The following is a 20,816-nucleotide window of genomic DNA, read 5'->3' as shown; positions in this document are numbered from 1 at the left end:
AGAGCTAATGACTTGTTCCAGATAAGTATATGAATTCACTTTTTCAATTACTGCTCCTTCAATGATTATATCCCTTTCTGTGGCATACATGTTCATCATTACTTTTGTTTTAGCCATATTTTTTTTTTTTTTTTATGTGAACCCCAAACACGAGAGGTATTAGAACCTATAGTACTTAGTACCGTGCTTGGGTTGGAGATTGAGAAGACGAAAGAAGATATTTGTTGACATTGGACTTGAACTTCTGTAGATTGTAATTTTCAGGAAATACGAAGGAAGGAAAGTTGTTCCAGAAAACGCCAGTTGAAAGAATAAATGAGGAAGATGAAAAGTTGGTTCTGTGGGTTTGAAGTTGGACAGTAAATGGATGTTGGCTGGTGGCGGCACGTGTTCGGACTGTTTTGAAAGAGAGAGCGGGAATTATAAAAGCTAATTCAGAAGAACAGTGCCCATGGAAGTATCTGTAGAAGAGGCATGCAGCAGAAACAGTACGTCTATGAGAAAGGGAGTGGAGACTCTGTTAGACATGAATCATTAATTAACCTAACTGCCCTCTTCTGAATGGAATCAAGAAGCCTGAGAGAGGTTTTGGGGGCACATCCCAAATGTGGGAACAATATTCCATGGCAGGGGGGATTTGCGATTTGTACAGAGTGAACAGCTGTTTGGAAGAAAAGTAACGCCGAGAGCAAAAGAGAAAACCAAGTTTTTTAGATGCAGAGGAAGCAATATTTCTGATGTGCTTATGCCAAAAGAGATTAGAAGTCAGGGTAATCCCCAAAAGAGATATATCATTTTGCCTAGAAATCGGAGTGTCACCAAAGATAAGCATAGGAGCAGAAGTATCCTTTTTGCGAGATATTAGCATTAGTAGAGGCATTTGATGCAAGAAAGCAAGCTTATGCAGCATCAGCCAAAAAAAAAAAAAAAAAACCACTTCCACTTCACCCCTCTGTTCGTTCAAAATACCTGTCCAGCTGAGCCTTAAACTTATTTAGGCTATCAACCTCCACCACAAGGGATGGAAGTCTGTTCCACCAACCAACCACCCGCTGGCTAAAGGCAAATTTCCGCACGTCTATCCTACATCTGTCTTTCCTCAATTTGAATTTATGCCCTCTCAGGTGATTTTTCTGAGCTAGAGGAAGAATCCCATCAGCATTGAGCATGCTTAAACCATTCAAGGCTTTATACACCTCTATCAGATCACCTCGCTGGTGCCTAGTCTCCAGACACTGTAATTTGCAAAACAAGCCTTTCTTCGTAAGAGCACCCCTTTGTTCCATTCACTAATCTTGTTGCCCTTCTCTGTACTCGTTCCAGCAGCTCTACATCCTTCTTGAAATGAGGTCTCCAGACCTGTAGGTGTGGCCTGACCATCACCTTATACAATGGAATAATCACCTCCTTATCCCTGCTGGAAAAATTCCTGTATATCATTGACAATACTCCATGAGCTACTCTTGCAGCCCGTCTGCACTGCTCAGAGAACTTCATATCTGCCTGCACAACCACCCCCAAGTCCCTTTCATTCTCTACCACTGTCAGTGTAGTACCACAGAGTTGATACGTTGCTCTGGGGTTGCTGTTTCCCATGTGTAGTACTTTACATTTATCAATGTTAAACTTCATTTGCCACCTCTCAGCCCATCTGCTCAACCTTTCCAGATCCTGTTGCAGCAGCATAGTGTCAGCAGTGTCCTTGACAACCCTGCCAACCTTTGTATCGTCTGCAAACTTGGACATTAAGCCCGATATACCATCATCAATATCATTTATAAATACAGAAAACAGTGGACCCAACAATGAGCCCTGAGGGACTCCACTAATAACATCAGTCCACGATGAGCAGTGTCCATTGATTACCACTCTCTGTCTTCTCCCCCTCAACCACCCCTTTATCCATAGCAGCAATTTGCCTCCAATGTCACACTGCTCCAATTTGTGTAGCAGTCTTCCATGTGCAACAGTATCAAAAGCCTTTCTAAGATCCAAGTATATAATATCAAAGTTATTCCCTGCATCCAGTTCTTTTGTGACTGCATCATAGTATCCAATCAAGTTGGTCAGGCAAGACTTCCCCTTAACAAAACCATGCTGTGTCTGAGCTATAACTGAAGTCTTGTCTAACTGATCCTGCAGTGCTTCTTTAACCAGTGGCTCCATTAATTTTCCTGGAACAGAAGTTAAGCTCACAGGTCTATAATTACTTGTGTCAGCCTTTGATCCTCCTTTGTGAATTGGGGTCACATTTGCACATTTCCAGTCTATGGGTGCCTCCCCTGAGTCCAAGGAAGCTCTCATAATTATGGCTAAGGGTTTGCTTACTTCCTTTGCTGCCTCCTTTAATATAACTGGATAGATCCCATCCACCCCGGGTGCCTTTCTTGTGTTTATCTTCAACAGTTTCTCCTCCACTTTACTCCCAGTTATTTCAAGATTCTGTAGCTTACTGCTAGAGTTGAATACACCTCTGGCATTCCCTCGCTGAATAACTCCTCATGTGTGAATGTCGATGCAAAATATTCATTTAGTTTGTTAGCTACCTGAGCAGGATCATCAACACTTGACCCATCAATATCAAGTGGACCAATCTGATTCATCCCCTTCCTTCTAGAGTTTACATAAGTAAAGAACTCTTTGCTGTTTTTCTTTGCATCCCTTGCCAAGGATTTCTCGTAATCTGCCTTCGCCTGCCTAACCTCCTTTGTAACTTGGTTGCATATCAACTTGTATCTATCATAGGCTTCTGTGTCATGTGTTAATTTGTATGTATCCCATGCATTTTTCTTCTCTGCCATATGCCTCATTAGTTCATCTGACATCCATTTTGGCCTAAACCTTGAACAATATTTCTTAGTTGGTATGTAAAGACAAGACAAGACTGAGTTTTAGAAGGATTGAAATATAAGACAAGAAATATATAAGACAAGACTGAGTTTTAGAAGGATTGAAATCAACTAAGTTTTCTTTGCCCCACTGGAGAATTACCTGAAGAACGGCATTTAAGGAATTGGTAGCAGATTTTCGAGAAGTTGAAGCTGATTGAGCAGGACCAGGTTTCTCAAAATGGAAAGTTGAATGCAATGTGCTATCATCGGCAAAACTATGGATAGGATTTCCAGTCAATGGAAGAAGGTCATTGACATACAAGAGGAAAAGAGTGGGGGAAAGAACTGAACCTTGGGGGACACCGGCATTAGTGGAGAAGTTAGAAGACAGAGAGCCATCAACCATCACCCTCAGTGAGCGATCAGAGAGAAAACTGGATAACCAATTACTAAAAACAGTTGGCAAACCATAAGATGGAAGCTTGTTTAGAAGACCTTTATGCCAAACACAATCAAAAGCCTTTGAGATGTCAAGAGCAACTACTTGTGTTTCACCGAACCTTTCCATTGAATTAGTCCATAAATGGGTAACATAAGTCAGAATATCACCAGTGGATCGACACTGACGGAATCCATACTGGTGATCTTTGATCAGATGGAAGGTTTCTAGGTAGTTTAAGAGTTGGCGGTTAATTGATTTCTCCATTACTTTAGAAAGAGTAGAAGTAATTGCAATGGGACGATAATTGGATGGAAGGGATTTGTCACCTTTTTTAGGAACTGGCTGGATATGAGCAAATTTCCAAGCAGAAGGAAAAACACCTTTAGAATAAGAAAGTGAAAAAAGGCGGCAAAGAATAGGAGTAAGTTCAGGAGTACAGGTTTTGAGAACAAGTGGAGAAATACCATCAGGGCCTGGAGCTTTCTTAGCATCGAGATTCATCAAAATCCTTCTGATATCCTTTTGACGGAAGACCACAGGAGGCATTGAATGGAGTGCGTTGAGAATGGTGGGAGGTGTTTTACCAAGATTATTAATACATGAGCTGGAAGAAAAATGGGATGCTAGCAGGTTAGCTTTATCCTTGGCTGAAGTGACAACAGAACCATCTGGTTTGGACAGAGGTGGGAGCAGAGATGGGCAAAAGTTGCGGCCAATAGCTTTGGCAAGAGACCAGAATGCTCGGCTACCATTAGGGCAAGAAGCAAGTTTTCTACTCTTAGCCTGTTCAAACTCTAGTTTGGACTGATTAATAACTGCTTTACAATTGTTGCGAGCTTTGGCGTAGGCAGAAAATGAAACTGAAGAATTAGAAACAAGCCAATTACGATATGCAACATTCTTCTCTTGGACAGCCTTAGCACATTTATTGGAAAACCAAGGTTTAGATAAAGGACGAGATTTTAAAGTGGAGTGTGGGATAAAGGATTCCATTCCTGCAAGAATAATTTCACTGACACGAAATTATTCTGAGCAAACGTTGACATGAAACAGTAATCCGACCAAGGAAAAGAAGAAAAGAAGTCTCGCAGGTCATCCCATTTTGCATTCTTGTAATGCCAAACAACACGAGGTTGGGAATAGCCATGAGATAAACGTTCCATTGGAGAAGAGACAATCACCAAGTTGTGATCTGAAGTGCCTAAAGGAGCTCTGACTTCGACCGTGTACTTAGAAGGGTTGTTTGTGAGAAAAAGATCAAGCGTATTTGCTGTATGATTAGGATTGTCCGGTATTCTTGTAGGTAAATGAACAATCTGTGCTAGGTGATTAGTAATTGCAAAAGCCTCAGCATCTCGACCCGCTGGGTCGGTGTGACTAGAAAACCGAAGCCAGCTGGGGTTGTGAACATTAAAATCACCAGGGAAAATTACCTCACTGTTAGGAGAGTTGGACTGGAGAAAGTCAAGTTGCAACGAGAGAAAGTCAAAGAGCTCCAAGTGATTAGTCGAGTTGGGAGAACGGTAGAGACAACAGATGAATTTGATACAATGAGATAGAGAGATTTTAAGCCAGATAAGATCAAAGAGAGGAGATTCCAAATTGCCAAGTCTCTGTCACGGAATATCAGAACGGACATATGCACAAGTACCACAACTTTTGAGGCGAAAGGAATCATACAGCAAATAATTTGGACATCTGAGATGAGCAGTAGTTGAATCAACTGATAACTGAGATTCAGTCAGAAAAAGTACATGAGGTTTGGCAGACTGTAAGTGGAAATGGACATCGTTGAGATTAGAATTGAGACCACGTATATTTGTGAAATGAATTAGGAAGTCCTTGGGAGGTTTAGATCTTTTCGCAGATAAGCTTACTCTATTAGTTTGACAATTCATGGTGTATTCAATAGTAAGAAAAAGTGGGTAGGACATGCTGTATGAAGTAATGAAAATTTTGGATATGGCGTACATGTGGTAAGAATATACCCAGATCCTTGACATAACGTGGCCTTGACAATGCTCCCCGCATACACACTACTCGGACTCCCTCCAGTCACTATCTGGCAGAGTAGAGGTAGCAAGATTATACACTAGCTGATCCGGAAGCCTCCTAGAGAGTTATCAATAGGTCCGGTCCGGTGTACTAACTAGCGGCCGGCCTGTGAAAACCGTTTTAGAGCTGTACCCTCGAAATGTAAGGAATATTGGATCTCGCCACGACGTTCATCATAACCTCAAAAGTCATCAATCATACTGCATGATGGAAGAGATAGGGAAGGGTTGACCGGAACTTAGCTCTAGAGACTAAACATGGGTTCATTAATCCATGATTAATCCATTCCATTAATCCATTAAACCACTTCAAGCCTCCAATAAGCAAAGTGGTGGTATTTCACCGGTTGATGAGAGTCATCTTCCACCTAGTACTACATGGTAACATAGAGGGGTGGCGTTCCTCCATGTGGTGTGGGCGCCACACCTTGACCCCTGCTTACGTTGGTTCACACCTGGGTGGTCACCCACCATGTACTTGTGCATGGGGGTTATACCCAGGATTACTAACAGTCCCACCATCGTGAAGGTGCAAGCAGAGGATTTGGCTGTCACAGACCGTCCAGACTTCGCCGAAATTGGGTCCACTTGACTTAAGTGTCACCCGAATATCAGTTCCATCAGCGTTTTAGACTCCCAGGTAGCAAGTACAGCTTGTCTGGCATATCTGAGAGAAAGTCTGTGACAACCTCAAGGACCATATTCATCTTTAGTCCGAAATCCTTACTACTCTACATAACTGATTAACATTTTCCTCTAATTCTTTGGAATCATGACTTATGATCACAATGTCATCAGCAAATCGTAAATGGTTTAGGTACCCTCCATTCACATTGACTCCTTTCAATTTTAATAGAATTAAAATTCAGTTTGCAAATGTGATCACAATGACTGGCACTTACCACATATCGTACAGTGAACGATATTTTATTATGGGAGTCCATCATAAAGTGCCGACTAGGCTAGCCGGGTGGGTAAAGTGCCTGCCTGGCAACCCAAAGGTCGCGGGTTTGATTCCCGCCTCGGGCTTGGGTCAAAGTACAGCAAAAACCTTGGGAGGTGCATTATGGCCACAGAAGCCTATGCGCCAACAACTACCAAAAAAAAAAAAAAAAAAAAACCCATCATAAAGTAATTTGATCGTATAGTGAGCCAATTGTAAAGTGGGGGTCTGCTGTACTTCATATTCATTAAATTGGTTCATTATACTCCTAGTATGTGTACACACAAGTTTGCACTCACCTGTTTTTACTCTTGTAACTCTAATCTAGCTTTCTTTTTTTTTTTTTTTTTCACTTGTTGCACAAGGATCCCCCCCCCCCTGCAATCCATGTAATCCAACATAACTTCCTTTTTCAGGCTGCGGTACATTCCAGTAAAAGCAGTGCAATCACTGACACCTCAAAATTAGCATTAGTATCAGTAGAGGCATATAATGCAAGAAATCAAAATTACAGCATCAGCCGGGGGAAAAAAATAAAAAAATAAAAATTTCCATTTCACCCATCCATTCTCTCTAAAATTTTGTCCACTATTTCCTTGAATTTATTTAAGCTATCAACTTCCACAACAGATGGAAGTTTGTTCCATCAATCAACCACTAGCTGGCTAAAGGCAGATTTCTGAATATCTATTCTACAACTCTCCTTCAATTTGAATTTATACCCCCACCAGGTTCATAATCTGAGCAAGAGGAAGAATCACATCAGCATTGAGAGATGCTCAAACCATTCAATGCCTTATGCACCTCATTCAGATCAACTAAGAGGAGCCTAGTCTCCAGAGGCTGCAATTTGCAGAAGTCAGGACTTTCTTGGTAAGAGGACCCCCTTTGCTCCCTCCACCAATCTTGTTTTCCTTCTCTGTAATCGTTCTACTAACTCTACATCATTCCTAAAATGAGGCCTCCAGACCTGTACACAGTACTCAAGACGTGACTTGAACATTGCCTTCTACAAAGGAATAACATCTTTTCCCTACTAGCAAAATTTCTGTATATCATTGATATGATCCCTTGCTCAGTAAACTTCATATATGACTGCACAATTCCCCATGTCTTTTGTCAATATCTACCACCCTGAGTGTAGTCACACAGTTGGTACATTTTTCTGGAATTGCTGCTACCCATATACAGTACTTTACATTTGTCAATGTTAAACTTCAGTTGCCACTTCTCAGCCCATCTGCCCAACTTTTCTAGATCCTATTGCAGTAGCATACTGTCATTAACAACCCTGCCAACCTTTGTATCATATGCAAACTTGGACATTAAGCCTGATATACATTATTAATATCATTGATAAATATACAAAACAACAATGGGTCCAACACAAAACTCTGGGGGACTCCACAAGAGGGCTGAGAGGTGGCAACTGAAGTTTAACATTGACAAATGCAAAGTACTACACATGGGTAGCATCAACCCCAGAGTAACGTATCAACTGCGCAGTACTACTACTACTCTCAGGGTAGTGGAGAATGAAAAAGACCTGGAATAATTGTGCAGTCAGATATGAAGTTTTCTGAAGAGTGTAGGCAGACTGCCAGAGAAGCTCATGGGATCTTGTTATCCCTTGTATGATGGTCAGACCACACCTTGAGCCCTGCATACAAGTGTGGAGGCCTCGTTTTAGGAAGGATGTAGAGCTGCTGGAACGAGTATAGAGAAAGACAACTTGTTTGTTTTGCGGTTTTATCGTGCTGGTTGGTTTGGATTTTATTGGTGCATTAGCAACTAAGGCTATAATGTGCCGGTTTTATGGTGCATCAGCATCACAGGGTATATTGCACTATATCAAGAAGAGGGCAAGCAGATTGGTGAGTGGTACAAAGGGTTGCTCTTACAAAAAAGTCTTAAGTTCTGGAAATTGTGCCATCTGGAGACTAGGCCTCTGCATGGTGATCTGATCAAGGTGTATAAGGCTTTGAATAGTTTCAACAAGTTCGAAGCTGATGGGATTCTTCCTCTCACTCAGATTATATACCTGAGTGGGCATAAATTCAAATTGAGGAAAAACAGTTGTAGAATAGATGGGCAGAAATTTGCCTTTAGCCAGTGGGTTATTGATTGCAAATTTCAATTGGTTGTTGTGGAAGTTGTTAGCTTAAATAAATTCAAGGAAGAAATGGACAAACATTTGGAGTGATCGGATTAGTGAAATGGGAAGGGGGTTTTTTTGGCTGATGCTGTATAAGCTTACTTTCTTGCACCATATGCTCCATATCTGGAAAATGAAGCTTATCAGCTGTATGAATGACTCTTTTAGGTGCAGTCTTCTCAAGACACTTTCCCCTAATTTGAAATAAAATTTGATGCTTGTTCACCAGTAAAAATCACTCATTCAAATTAAAATGCATACCATACCTGTTCAACCTGTGCCAATTCATACTGGCTAGATAAACATATCATTAATGCATTATTCTATCCGGTTATCACCAAATCTGTAACAAGGCACAACTTGCTATGACACTGCAATTTCAGTCCTCCAAACTTCTTGATCAAACTTCATATATATGAATTTAATGCTAACAAGCATAGTACACATTAAGAGATAATTTAGCTTCATGTAACTCAAGTTTACTGCTCAACAGCTGTTCCAGAAGTTTTTTAAAAGTATTAATAGGTTTATGATGCAAGGAAGCAAGCTTATATATACCATCAAAAAAAAAAAAAAAAAACCACACCCTTGTCCTTCCCATCTTATCCTACAACAATTTTTTTTTTTTTTTTGCCCAAATTCATTTTATTTCTCCTTGTAGATGCCTAGTTTCCAGATGTTGAAATTTACAGAGCTGAAGACTTTCTTTGTAAGAGTCCTTGTGTCCCTAACTAATCTTCTTGGCCCCATTCACAGCAGATCTACATCAGTCCAAAAATGAGGCTTCCAAACCCCTAGCAGCACCAAACAACTAGCTTAACGATTGTGTTATACAATAGTGAGATAATCATCACCTCACCCTGATTGAAAAATTCCTGCATATCACCTGCTTTTTTGTTTCTGTTCTCCACCATCTTCAGTGTGTTACCACCTAATTGGTAGGTTATTCTAGGATTACTCTACCCATATGTAGGACTTTACATGTCAGATATGAATATTGTCACTTCTCAGGCCATCTACCTAATTTATTTAAGTGTTGCAACAGGAGACTTGTTAACAGGAGAGACTGCTTCTACAGGGATGAGATACACTTAAATAGAAAGGGTGCAAGAATATTTACTAACGCTATTGAGGCATTGTTAGGTGGGTCGGAAAACAGCTAGCTTGGAGGGATACAAGGACCAATAGATTAACAGTAGCCAACTTCAGAGGTGAAAGTGATTCTTGCAATGCTTCTATTGGAATGGGCAGCAGCCTGGAAAACAAGATGCAGGATATTTCAGAGACTGCTGGGAGTCATTGCGGTACAAGTAAACACATGGGTTGTGTTAGGGTAGCTAAGAATAGGAACAGGTGCATACATACTTGCATGTACACCAATGCTAGGAGCTTGGAAAATAAATTTGATGAATTTGAGGTATTGCTCAGAACATCAAAAGCAGATATTGTTGGGATATCAGAGACGTGGTGTCACACAGATATAGGGAATACAGAAGCAGAATTACAATGTGTACAGGAAGGATAGATAAGACAGAAGGGAGGAGGGGTTATACTATTAGTTAAGAAACATAAAATCCAAGGAAATGAAGCCAGTCAACATCACTGGACAGTGCAGTGTCGAGTCAGTTTGGTGTGACATAAGCATTGGGAGATCAAAATTGAGAGTAGGAGTCTATTATAGGCCTAATGACTCTGAGGAGTATAATAAGGAACTATACAGGGAAATAGAGTGGTCCAATAAATCAGAGAGTCTTATTATAATGGGGGATTTTAATTTCCCAGATATTGACTGGAATTTGTGGGTTGGTCACTCACACACTAGCAAGGCTTTTGTGGATTTATTGGATGATTGTTTTCTACATCAGCATTTTCGGGAGGCATACTCTTGATCTGATTATCAGTAGTGATTCTTCATGCATTAAGAATCTGCAGATAAAGGAACCACTAGGTGGCAGTGATCACGGTGTGCTGAAGTGGGATTTACTCAAAGAGGTAACTACCATCAGGGGTAGAGGGAAGGTTTTTTTTCTTTCGTAAAGGTGACTACGGTGGTCTGAGACGGTATTTAAATTCTCTACGGTGGGACCAACTGATGATGTTACCAACAACAAATTCAAAATGGGAAGCATTCAAAGAATTTATCTTGGAAGCTACTCGGCTTTACATACCAACTAAGAAATATTGTTCAAAGTTTAGGCCTAAATGGATGTCAGATGAACTAATGAGACATGTGGCAGAGAAGAAAAATGTATGGGTTACATAAATTAATGGGTTACATGGAAGCCTATGATAGATATAAGGTGGTCTGTAACCAAGTCACAAAGGAGATTAGGCAGGCAAAGGCAGATGAGAAATCCTTGGCAAAGGATGCAAAGAAAAACAACAAAGAGTTCTTTACCTATGTAAACTCTAGAAGGAAAGGGATGAATCAGATTGGTCCACTGGATATTGATGGTTCAACTGTTATGATTCTGCAACTGTTATGAGTATTCTGCATCTACATTTACCCATGTGGAGTTATTCAGGAAGGGGAATGCCAGAGGTGAAGTAAACTCTGGCAGTGAGCTAGATGATTTCGTAATAACTGAGAGGAAAGTGGAGGAGAAATGGTTGAAGATAAACATAAGAAAGGCACCTGGGGTGGATGGGATCTATCCAGTTATATTAAAGGAGACAGCAAAACAAATAAGCAAACCCTTAGCCATAATTATGAGAGCTTCTTTGGACTGAGGGGAGGTACCCATGGACTAGAGATGTGACCCCAATTCACAAAGGAGGATCAAATGGCAACACAAGTAATTATAGATCTGTAAAGACAAATGCTGTATTTTTGTGACACAATGAAAGACTGTATAGCTTGTCATAGAGAAATCCATAATTATTATAATTAACTTAATTAAAAACACTGAACTTTCTTATGGATTGTAGTTTTCCTTTTTTTCGTTGTTTTCCTCCTCTTGTACTTAATTGGTCTCCTAACTCTCGACATTCAATTAGTCAAAGGATGTTTGATAAAACGTATAAAAATTCTTTTCATTCTCGGAATCCCGCGACCAGCATTCATTGCTTGGTATTGCACCATTTACGGCACAATACGATTCAATGAACTCAGTGATGCCATCATTGATGGAAACATATCAGAGAGTAAGGAGGAATCTACATAGCAGTGAAGAATAGCAGACGGATGGAGATTTTATGATCCGCTGGATTACTAACAGCTGCTTTTAACTTCTGTTCAGGAAAATTAATGGAGGTACTGGTTAAAGTAGCACTGCAGGATCATCTAGACAAGACTTCAGTTATAGCTCAGACACAGCATGGTTTTGTAAAGGGAAAGTCTTGCCTGACCAATTTGATTGGATACTATGATATGGTCACAAAGGAACTGGAGGCAGGGAATAACTTTGATATCATATATTTGGATCTTAGAAAGGCTTTTGATACTGTTGTACATGGAAGACTGCTGCACAAATTGGAGCAGTTTGGCATTGGAGGCAAATTTCTGCTATGGATAAAGGGATGGTTGAGTGGGAGAAGAGAGAGTGGTAATCGATGGACACTGCTCATCGTGGACTAATATTATTAGCGGAGTCCCTCAGGATTCAGTATTGGGTCCATTGTTGTTTTCTATATTTATTAATGATATTGATGATGGTATATCAAACCTAATGTCCAAGTTTGCAGACGATATGAAGGTTGGCAGGTTGTTAAGGACACTAATGACAGTATGCTGCTGCAACAGGATCTAGAAAAGTTGAGCAGATGGGCTGAGAGGTGGCAAATGAAGTTTAACATTGACAAATGTAAAGTACTACATATGGGAAGCAGCAACCCCAGAGTGACGTATCAACTCTGTGGTACTACATTGACAGTGGTAGAGAACGAAAAGGATCTGGGGGTAATTGTGCAGGCAGATATGAAGTTTTCTGAGCAGTGCAGACAGTCTGCAAGAGTAGCTCATAGGAATTTTTCTAGAAGGGATAAGGAGGTGATTATCCCCTTATATAAGGCAATGGTCAGGCCACTGTATACAGGTCTGGAGGCCTCATTTTAAGAAGGATGTAGAGCTGATGGAATGAGTACAAAGAAGGGAAACAAGATTAGTGAATGGAACAAAGGGCTGCTCTTACGAAGAAAGGCTTCAGTTTTGCAAATTACAGTGTCTGGAGACTAGGCATCTGCGAGGTGATCTGATTGAGGTGTATAAAGCCTTGAATGGTTTGAGCATGCTCAGTGCTGATGGAATTCTTCCTCTTGCTCAAAATAATCATTTGAAAGGGCACAAATTCAAATTGAGGAAAGAAGATGTAGGATAGATGTGCAGAAGTTTGCTTTTAGCCAGCGGGTGGTTGGTTGGTGGAACAGACTTCCATCCTTTGTTATGGAAGTTGATAGCCTAAATAGGTTTAAGGCTGAGCTGGACTTGGAACGAACGGAGGTGTGAAATGGGACAGTGTTTTGCATAAGCTTGCTTTCTTGCATCATATGCCTCTACTATGTTAACAGTATACCTTGATTCCTGTCATTAACAACCCTGTCAACCCCTATCATCAGAAAACTTGGACATTATACTTGATGTGCCATCATTGATACTGTTAATAAATACAATGAACAGCAAGTAGGCCTAGACTGAAACCTGAGGGCTCCACTAATAACCACTCTCTTCGGCTATTCACTTGTCCCTTTATAAATAGCAGCAATCTTCACCCAGTGCCACACTGCTTCTTCAGCAGCCATAGAAAAGTTATTAATAAATCAATCACACTGTTTTGAAAAGATGGAGTAGAAATCTTGCATCTTGTTTCAAATGGTAGTTAAACTTGTGGTAGTATCTTCTGAAAGCTATTGGCCACAACCTCTGCCATCCATACTTCCAACTCTGTAAAATCCCAATGGGTCTTCTGCATCTAAAGATGAGACCGATTCGTTAGTATCTTATTTTTTCTCTACTGTTTCTTCTTGGTTATATGCATTCTAATTCCAACAATGTTTTCCTTCTGCACAGATTTTATTCAATATCTAGCAAAATTCCAAAAAAAAAGGGGGGGGGGTGAAAACCATCCATTCCAATTACTGTCCTATTGCACTTACCTCCACTAACTCTTAGCCCATCTTTAACCCTTCCATCTTAAATACAATTGCCAATTGCATTTCATCAATTGTCTTCTGTTTTGAGCCACAATAGTAATATGCTGGTTTATGTTACCCATCTTTGGACAACTTCCCAAGAATAGTGTGGAGAAATTCACGCAGTTTCTTTCGACATTTCTAAGGCCTTAAATCACACTTAACACAAAGACTTAAGGAAACATCCACCATCTTCTTCCATTATTCTACCTTCCATCATTTTTGCAATTGGGTGACAAGTCCATAGTCTCTCACTACATGTGATGGTAAATTGTCATTTTCTGTTTTTCCACCCACTCTTTTCTTCCTCCATATTAATCATCTTGCATTCACAGGAAATCATATCAAAAGTTTTGTTAATATCCATTTTTCAGTTCAAGAAACCCAGGCTTGGCACAAACATCTACAATTTCTTAAATATATAGCATCAATTCCTTAAATGATAATTTTGTAGCATATTTTTCCCGTGGAAAGAATTTATTTATTTTTTTTTTGTTTGTTAGTTGTTGGCACGTCGGCTTCTGTGGCCATAATGCACCTCCCAAAGTTTTTGTATTTTACACTAATCCAAGCCCGAGGCGGGATTCGAACCCGCAACTTTAGGGTTACCAGGCAGGCACTTTAACCACCTCGCTAGCCCGGTCGGCACTGAAGAATTAGCCAGACTTAAGTTCAATTCTTCTACAATCCATTCCTGTCTTATTTCTCAAAAACAAAATAATAAATATAGAGTTTACTATTCCTGTGCTCATCTTTAGTAGCACCCACATTTGTAGACAAGGTTGTATATCTTACTGCAGATAATTTCAACATATCTTTCCTTGGCATAAGCATATCACAAGTAATGCTTAGTCTGCATTGAGGGGGGGAAAAAAGAACACAGTAGTTTCTCTTTTGCTCTTGCAAGTTACTTTTATCAATCTCTGTACAACTGGTGGGTCCCAATGGTATTTCTCCACTTGTTCTCAAAACCTGTGCTCCTGAACTTACTCCTTTTCTTTGCCGCCTTTTTTCACTTTCCTGTTCCAAAGGTGTTTTTCCTTCTGCTTGGAAATTTGCTCATATCCAGCCAGTTCCTAAAAAGAGTGACAAAAATCCCTCCCGTCCAATTATCGTGCCATTGCAATTACTTCTACTCTTTCTAAAGTAATGGAGAAATCAATTAACTGCCAACTCTTAAACTACTTACAAACCTTCCGTCTGATCAATGATCGGCAGTATGGTTTCCGTCAGTGTCGATCCACTGGTGATATTCCGGCTTATGTTACTCATTTATGGACAAACACAAGCAGTTTCTCTAGACATCTCAAAAGTATTTGATCGTGTTTGGCATAAAGGTCTAAACAAGCTTACATCTTATGGTTTGCCAGCTGTTTTTTGTAATTGATTATTCAGTTTTCTCTCTGATCGCAGATGCAGATGGCTCTCTGTCTTCTAACTGCTCCACTAATGCCAGTGTCCCCCCAAGGTTCAGTTCTTTCCCCCACTCTTTTCCTCTTGTATATTAATGACCTTCTTCGATTGACTGGAAATCATCCTATCCATAATTTGGCTGATGATAACACATTGCATTGCATTCCACTTTCCATTTTGAGAAACCTTTCCCTGCTCAATCAGCTTCAACTTCTTGAAAATCTGCTACCAATTCCTTAAATGCCGATCTCCAGGTAATTCTCCAGTGGAGCAAAGACAACTTAGTTGATTTCAATCCTTCTAAAACTCAGTCTTGTCTTATATCTCGCAAAAAGGATACTTCTGCTCCTATGCTTATCTTTGGTGACACTCCGATTTCTAGGCAAAATGATATATCTCTTTTGGGGATTACCCTGACTTCTAATCTCTTTTGGCATAAGCACATCAGAAATATTGCTTCCTCTGCATCTAAAAAATTTGGTTTTCTCTTTCGCTCTCGGCGTTACTTTTCTTCCAAACAGCTGTTCACTCTGTACAAATCGCAAATCCACCCTGCCATGGAATATTGTTCCCACATTTGGGATAGTGCCCCCAAAACCTCTCTCAGGCTTCTTGATTCCATTCAGAAGAGGGCAGTTAGGTTAATTAATGATTCATCTCTAACAGTGTCTCTCCACTCGCTGTCTAATAGATGTACTGTTTCTGCTGCATGCCTCTTCTACAGATACTTCCATGGGCACTGTTCTTCTGAATTGGCTTCTATAATTCCTGCTCTCTCTTTCAAAACAGTCCGAACACGTGCCGCCACCAGCCAACATCCATTTACTGTCCAACTTCAAACTCACAGAACCAACTTTTCATCTTCCTCATTTATTCATTCAACTGCCGTTTTCTGGAACAACCTTCCTTCGTATTTCCTGAAAATTACAGTCCACAGAAGTTCAAGTCCAATGTCAACAAATATCTTCTTTCGTCTTCTCAACCTCCAAACCAAGCACGGTACTAAGTATATGGGGTCTAATACCTCGTGTTTGGTGTTTACATAAAAAAAAACCTGATGATTTTTATGATATGTGTAGACAGACCATCAGTTTCAGCTGTATGCCTTTCTTCATTCTATAGAAATTTCCATGGGCAGTTTCTTCTGAAACTACATCCACCTTTTTCCTTTTAAACAAATCTGAACATATGCATCAAGCAGTCAGCATATATTCACAAATATATATTCAGCATATATTTGCATATATTCAGCTCCAAATTTGTTCTGCACTCTTCATTATTTATGAAATAAGGCTGTTCCAGAACAGCCTTCTTTCATATGCATTTCCTGAGAAGAGCAATCTGCAGAATTCCATTAGACCAATGTTATCAATTGTCTTGTGTTTTGAGCCACACAAGTCAAAGGCATATATTACAACTTAAATAACATATCAATATTAATAACTATAAAAAAAATAATAAATAAAATCGCTGTATTAATAGAGAAAATAATATCCTGAATCAATAAACAGTACTAGAAATGTTATCTGGAATCAAAGTTCTTCAAAATGATAAACTAAAATTCTTGGAGAGGATGTATAGTTATTTTTTGACTTATGATGTATAAGCTTCCTTTCTTGCATCATTTGTCACTAATACTAAAAGCCCTACATAATAAAACAAAAGCAATAACACATACAAGAATGGATAATTAAAACAAAATGAATGACACAAGATAACTCACTTTGACTATACTAGGTTTAATCAGAAAGTTCAGTGAATGTTGCAAAAATTAATTTTATTCAGTGACAAATGTTTACATTATTATAATTCTTCAGTATAATCTCCCTAATCAACACATGTTTCATCATGCCTGCCACTGATCAAAACATTTTTGGAAGTCCTTTGTGAATGCTTTTAGGCAGTCCATTGTGTTTGACTGGATTTCTTCGGTCAACTCAAACCGGTTCCTTTCCTGTCCTGTTTTAATTTTGGGAATAGCCAAAAATAACAATGTACAAAATCATATGGGTGTAGCATGACAGGGATGTTTCCATCAGTCAAAAGACCATCTGTTAGTCATGTTCAAATTTTGTCATTTTCAACACACACAACAAATGAAGAAAATAAATGTTCACTCAAAGCAGCTTTTTGCTAGATTGGTGCATAAGTTCAAATTTGGTGTGCACAAGCTGAAAATATGCCTGCTCACAATCTTTTACCTACTGCATTCAACAATAAGATCATTCACTGAATTTTTTTAATCAAACCTTGTATGTGTAATCCATACTGAAAGGAAGAAAATGATACCCGGGTAAACGAAGTGTTAACAAATGGAAAAAATTTGCAATATATGATGAATAGCAAATAGCAAAGACAGTTCTTAATATAGAAAAGGTTATGAAAATAGTATATGCAGAGGGTCTACTTGGACAGCTCATCAGGTTTTGTCAATGATATACAGGAATTATCCCATTCTACAAAGCAGTAGTTTGGCCACATTTTGAGTACTGCTTAAATCTGGAGGCCTCATTTTAGAAGGATATGGATCTGTTGAAATGGGTACACATTAGGGCAGTGAGATTGGTGAAGGAAATGAAAGGGTGTTCTTACCAAAAAAGCTTCAGTTCTGCAAACTGTAGCATCTGGAGATTAGGCCTCTGCAAGGTGATCTGATTGAGATGTTTAAGGCTTTGAATGGATTGAGCAAGCTTAATGTTGATGGCATTCTTCCTCTTGTTCATTCAGACTACAAACATGAGGGCGCATAAACTCAAATTGAGGAACGATGGTTGCAGGATATATGTGGGGAAGTTTGTCTTCAGCCAGGGGGTAGTTGATTGTTGGAACAAACTTCCATCTATTGTTGCAGAGGTGGATAATTTTAATAAATTCAAGGAAGAACTAGAAAAATTATTAGAGGGGTGGACAGGTGAAGTGGGAAATTTTTTGTTTTTTTTTCACAATATTCATTATCTGTTCAACAAGATACCATTCCTTTTCTGCATGATCATACATTTGGTCTTCCTCTGGAATTTGTGAAACAGGATCAACCTCATTTCTTAATCTCTCACATTCTTCTTGAAGTAAAGCATATATAGTAGTTCACTTTGATGTTGAAAAATTCTATTCTTCTGGAACTGCAATTCTAGTAATCCCTTTTGCACATATCTGGCATACAGATGGAGTCTGGGAAGTAGGGTTTGAGAAGCAGCAGCTGTAGGAAATAATGCTTGTTTCACATGTTCAATATGTTCCACATAGTGAAGATTTTCATCACTGTAGTGAATTTTCTATTACAGCATGATAGATGAAAAGGTACTGAAATTTCAGATAGGTGTACAAATGAATCGAACATTAGAATTAAACTTATACTTCAATAATCACAAAACAAAGAACTTTAACTTCCACAATTCTTTACACTATCATCTCATACTGCTAGTCTCATTCTATATAAGCTTGCTTTCGTGGATCATTTGTTGCTATTATTACTAAAAATAACAATAAATACTAGCAGAATAATAATAATTACAGGAACAAATGCTGAACAAGACAAAGTTGCATACATATTTGCCATTAGAAAAGTACTGAAAACAACAGTTCCAATTAATCAAATAAGTATAATATAAGAAACATTAAAATTTTGAAAAGAATACAGTATTTAAATTAAAGTGCAATTGCTTAGTACAGTAATTTATATGAAATAAAGAAAAAAAAATCTTTTGAAATAAAACCCTTGGAAATTATCAGCAAGCAAGCAATAAAAAGAGTAGTAGTAGGTAAAATATAGGTCGAAGATAAAACTTCAAATGAAATTAAACAGTACAGAAGAACAATAAATATATCCTCTAAAAAAAAACAAAAAAAAAAAAAAAAAAACTTAAAAGCCAGCTGAATGGGCATCCCAAAATTCTGAACCACCAGCAGTCCCTTCCGGTTAGATTATTAATTAAATATCTAATGTACTTTAACGACATACGCTTAATTAAATGTCACAGAAAATACCTTATGTCTAAAACTGTATTTTGAGAGTTTCTGTATATAATTTTCCACAATGGAAACTATAAATATTAAGATATATATTCCTAATATGACGATATTTAACTCAAGTCCTATCAAATATCGTCCCTTTGCTCAACAACCACATACATACAGAGGACGAAAGAACTTTAGTGGAAACGCGAGAATCAGGTTTATAATCATAAATAAATTCTGTAAATAGATCGTTTGCGATCTGAATCGTATAGATATCTGAGATTCTACAAGTTATCTCAACAATTCTAATTTTTTTTTTAAATTGACTATTTATTTAATTTGTACATGCAAGTATAGCGAATAATGTAGCGTATTTAAATATACTGATGAGTGGAAAATTACAAAACGGATTCCACGTCTGAAAGAGGTAGGCGAGCATCATTTGCAAAGTACTAATATGACCTCAAAACACTGTTTCATAAAGTGAAACTAACAATAAACAGGCCCCCCCTTTCCCCGAAAACAAACTGTGAACTGCTTCCTTAGACAGAATCAAACATCTGTTTTTAATCGAAAGCTAGTTAACCTACTTAGTAATGACAGATAGATGCCGTCGTTGAAATATCACTGCGTGGCAGCATATCAATTTATGAACATTATGTTTTAGTATGTTCGCCATTCTTTATAATTTTTTTTTTTAAATATACATCACCGAAAGCCAAAATATTAAGGAAATTACCTTTCAGACGGTTCAAGTTCGGTAATATCACCTCTACGATGAACAAAACTCACTAATGAAACCCTTCACACTAAAGAGAAATGGCGATTGACCAGCGATAGGAAGCTAGTAAGAAAGCTATGACATCATCAAAATTTTCTTGTTACTCCTGCCATCTTGTGTCTATTAGAGTCTAAAAGCTAACAGCAAATATTGTTACTACATCGGAATTAAATAAGGGCATATAATTTTCAAGTGGTGGCGTGAGTATTGCATGAAAACTGTGGTGTTATTACGTGGCATTATTAAATGGAAGTTAAGACACCAACAAAGTTATCGTCAGCAATAGCTGCAATTAGATAAGTACTAAACAGGTTTCTCTACTTGAAAAGGCTTTATTCGATTTATATATATAATTATTAATACTGCAGACATTAATAAGTAACTTATTAGATCTTAACTAATTATATTTTAAAATTCAAATATGTAACAAGCATTTTTCCTGTCGGTAGCGTAGTAGACGCATGTAATGCAAAAAAGCAATCTTTGGTAGCATCAACCAAAAAAAAAGAAAAAAAAAAAACATTTCACACATTCATTCCCTATAAACGTTTGTCCAGTTCCTCCTTGAATTATTTAAATTATCGACTTCCACAACAACAGATGGAAGTTTGTTCCAATAATCAACTACCCGCTGGCCAAAGGCAAATTTCCGCACATTTATTCCGTAACTGTATTTCCTCGATTTGAATTTATGTCCCCTCAGGTTCGTAATCTGAGCAAAAGGAACAATCCCATCAGAATTGAGCCTGCTCAACCCATTCAAGGCCTTATACACCTTATGTGTACATGTATATGTAAAAGGCAGCTTCTAGAACGTCAGTTCAACGCCGCCTCGTATCTCTGTGAAGAATAGTACCACTATAATAGGACCAGAAATGTGATTGGTGTAGGTTTTTGTGTGTATTATGTGTGTTCTGTTCTGTCCACTTGGCTACCCAGAAGCATCAATCACCTGGAGAGATGATTCTGGGCACTCTTCAACATGTAGAATAGATGTGCGGAAATTTGCTTTTAGTCAGCGGGTGGTTAATTTCCGGAACAAACTTCCATCTCTCGTTGTGGAATTTGATAGGTTAAATAAAGTTAAGGAGGAAATTGACAAACATTAAGAGGGAT

At 38.6% G+C, this 20,816-nt stretch overlaps 1 protein-coding gene across 1 annotated transcript in view; it reads right to left on the bottom strand.

Annotated features, from left to right (window-relative positions):
* Positions 1-19,780, bottom strand: part of Rab3 (RAS oncogene family member Rab3) — a 105,685-nt gene extending 85,905 nt beyond the window's left edge. The window contains exon 1 of the mRNA XM_090386786.1: positions 19,659-19,780. The gene's annotated coding sequence lies outside the window, so the exon portion shown is untranslated. The remainder of the gene's footprint in view (positions 1-19,658) is intronic.
* Between the last annotated feature and the right edge of the window lie 1,036 nt (positions 19,781-20,816).

This window comes from Mastigoproctus giganteus, chromosome 12 (assembly GCF_048544385.1).
Source record: "Mastigoproctus giganteus isolate SK-2022 chromosome 12, ASM4854438v1, whole genome shotgun sequence".
Classification (NCBI taxonomy): domain Eukaryota; kingdom Metazoa; phylum Arthropoda; class Arachnida; order Uropygi; family Thelyphonidae; genus Mastigoproctus; species Mastigoproctus giganteus.
The sequence above is the reverse complement of the archived record's forward strand: the minus strand, read 5'-3'. Positions and strand labels throughout refer to the sequence as shown.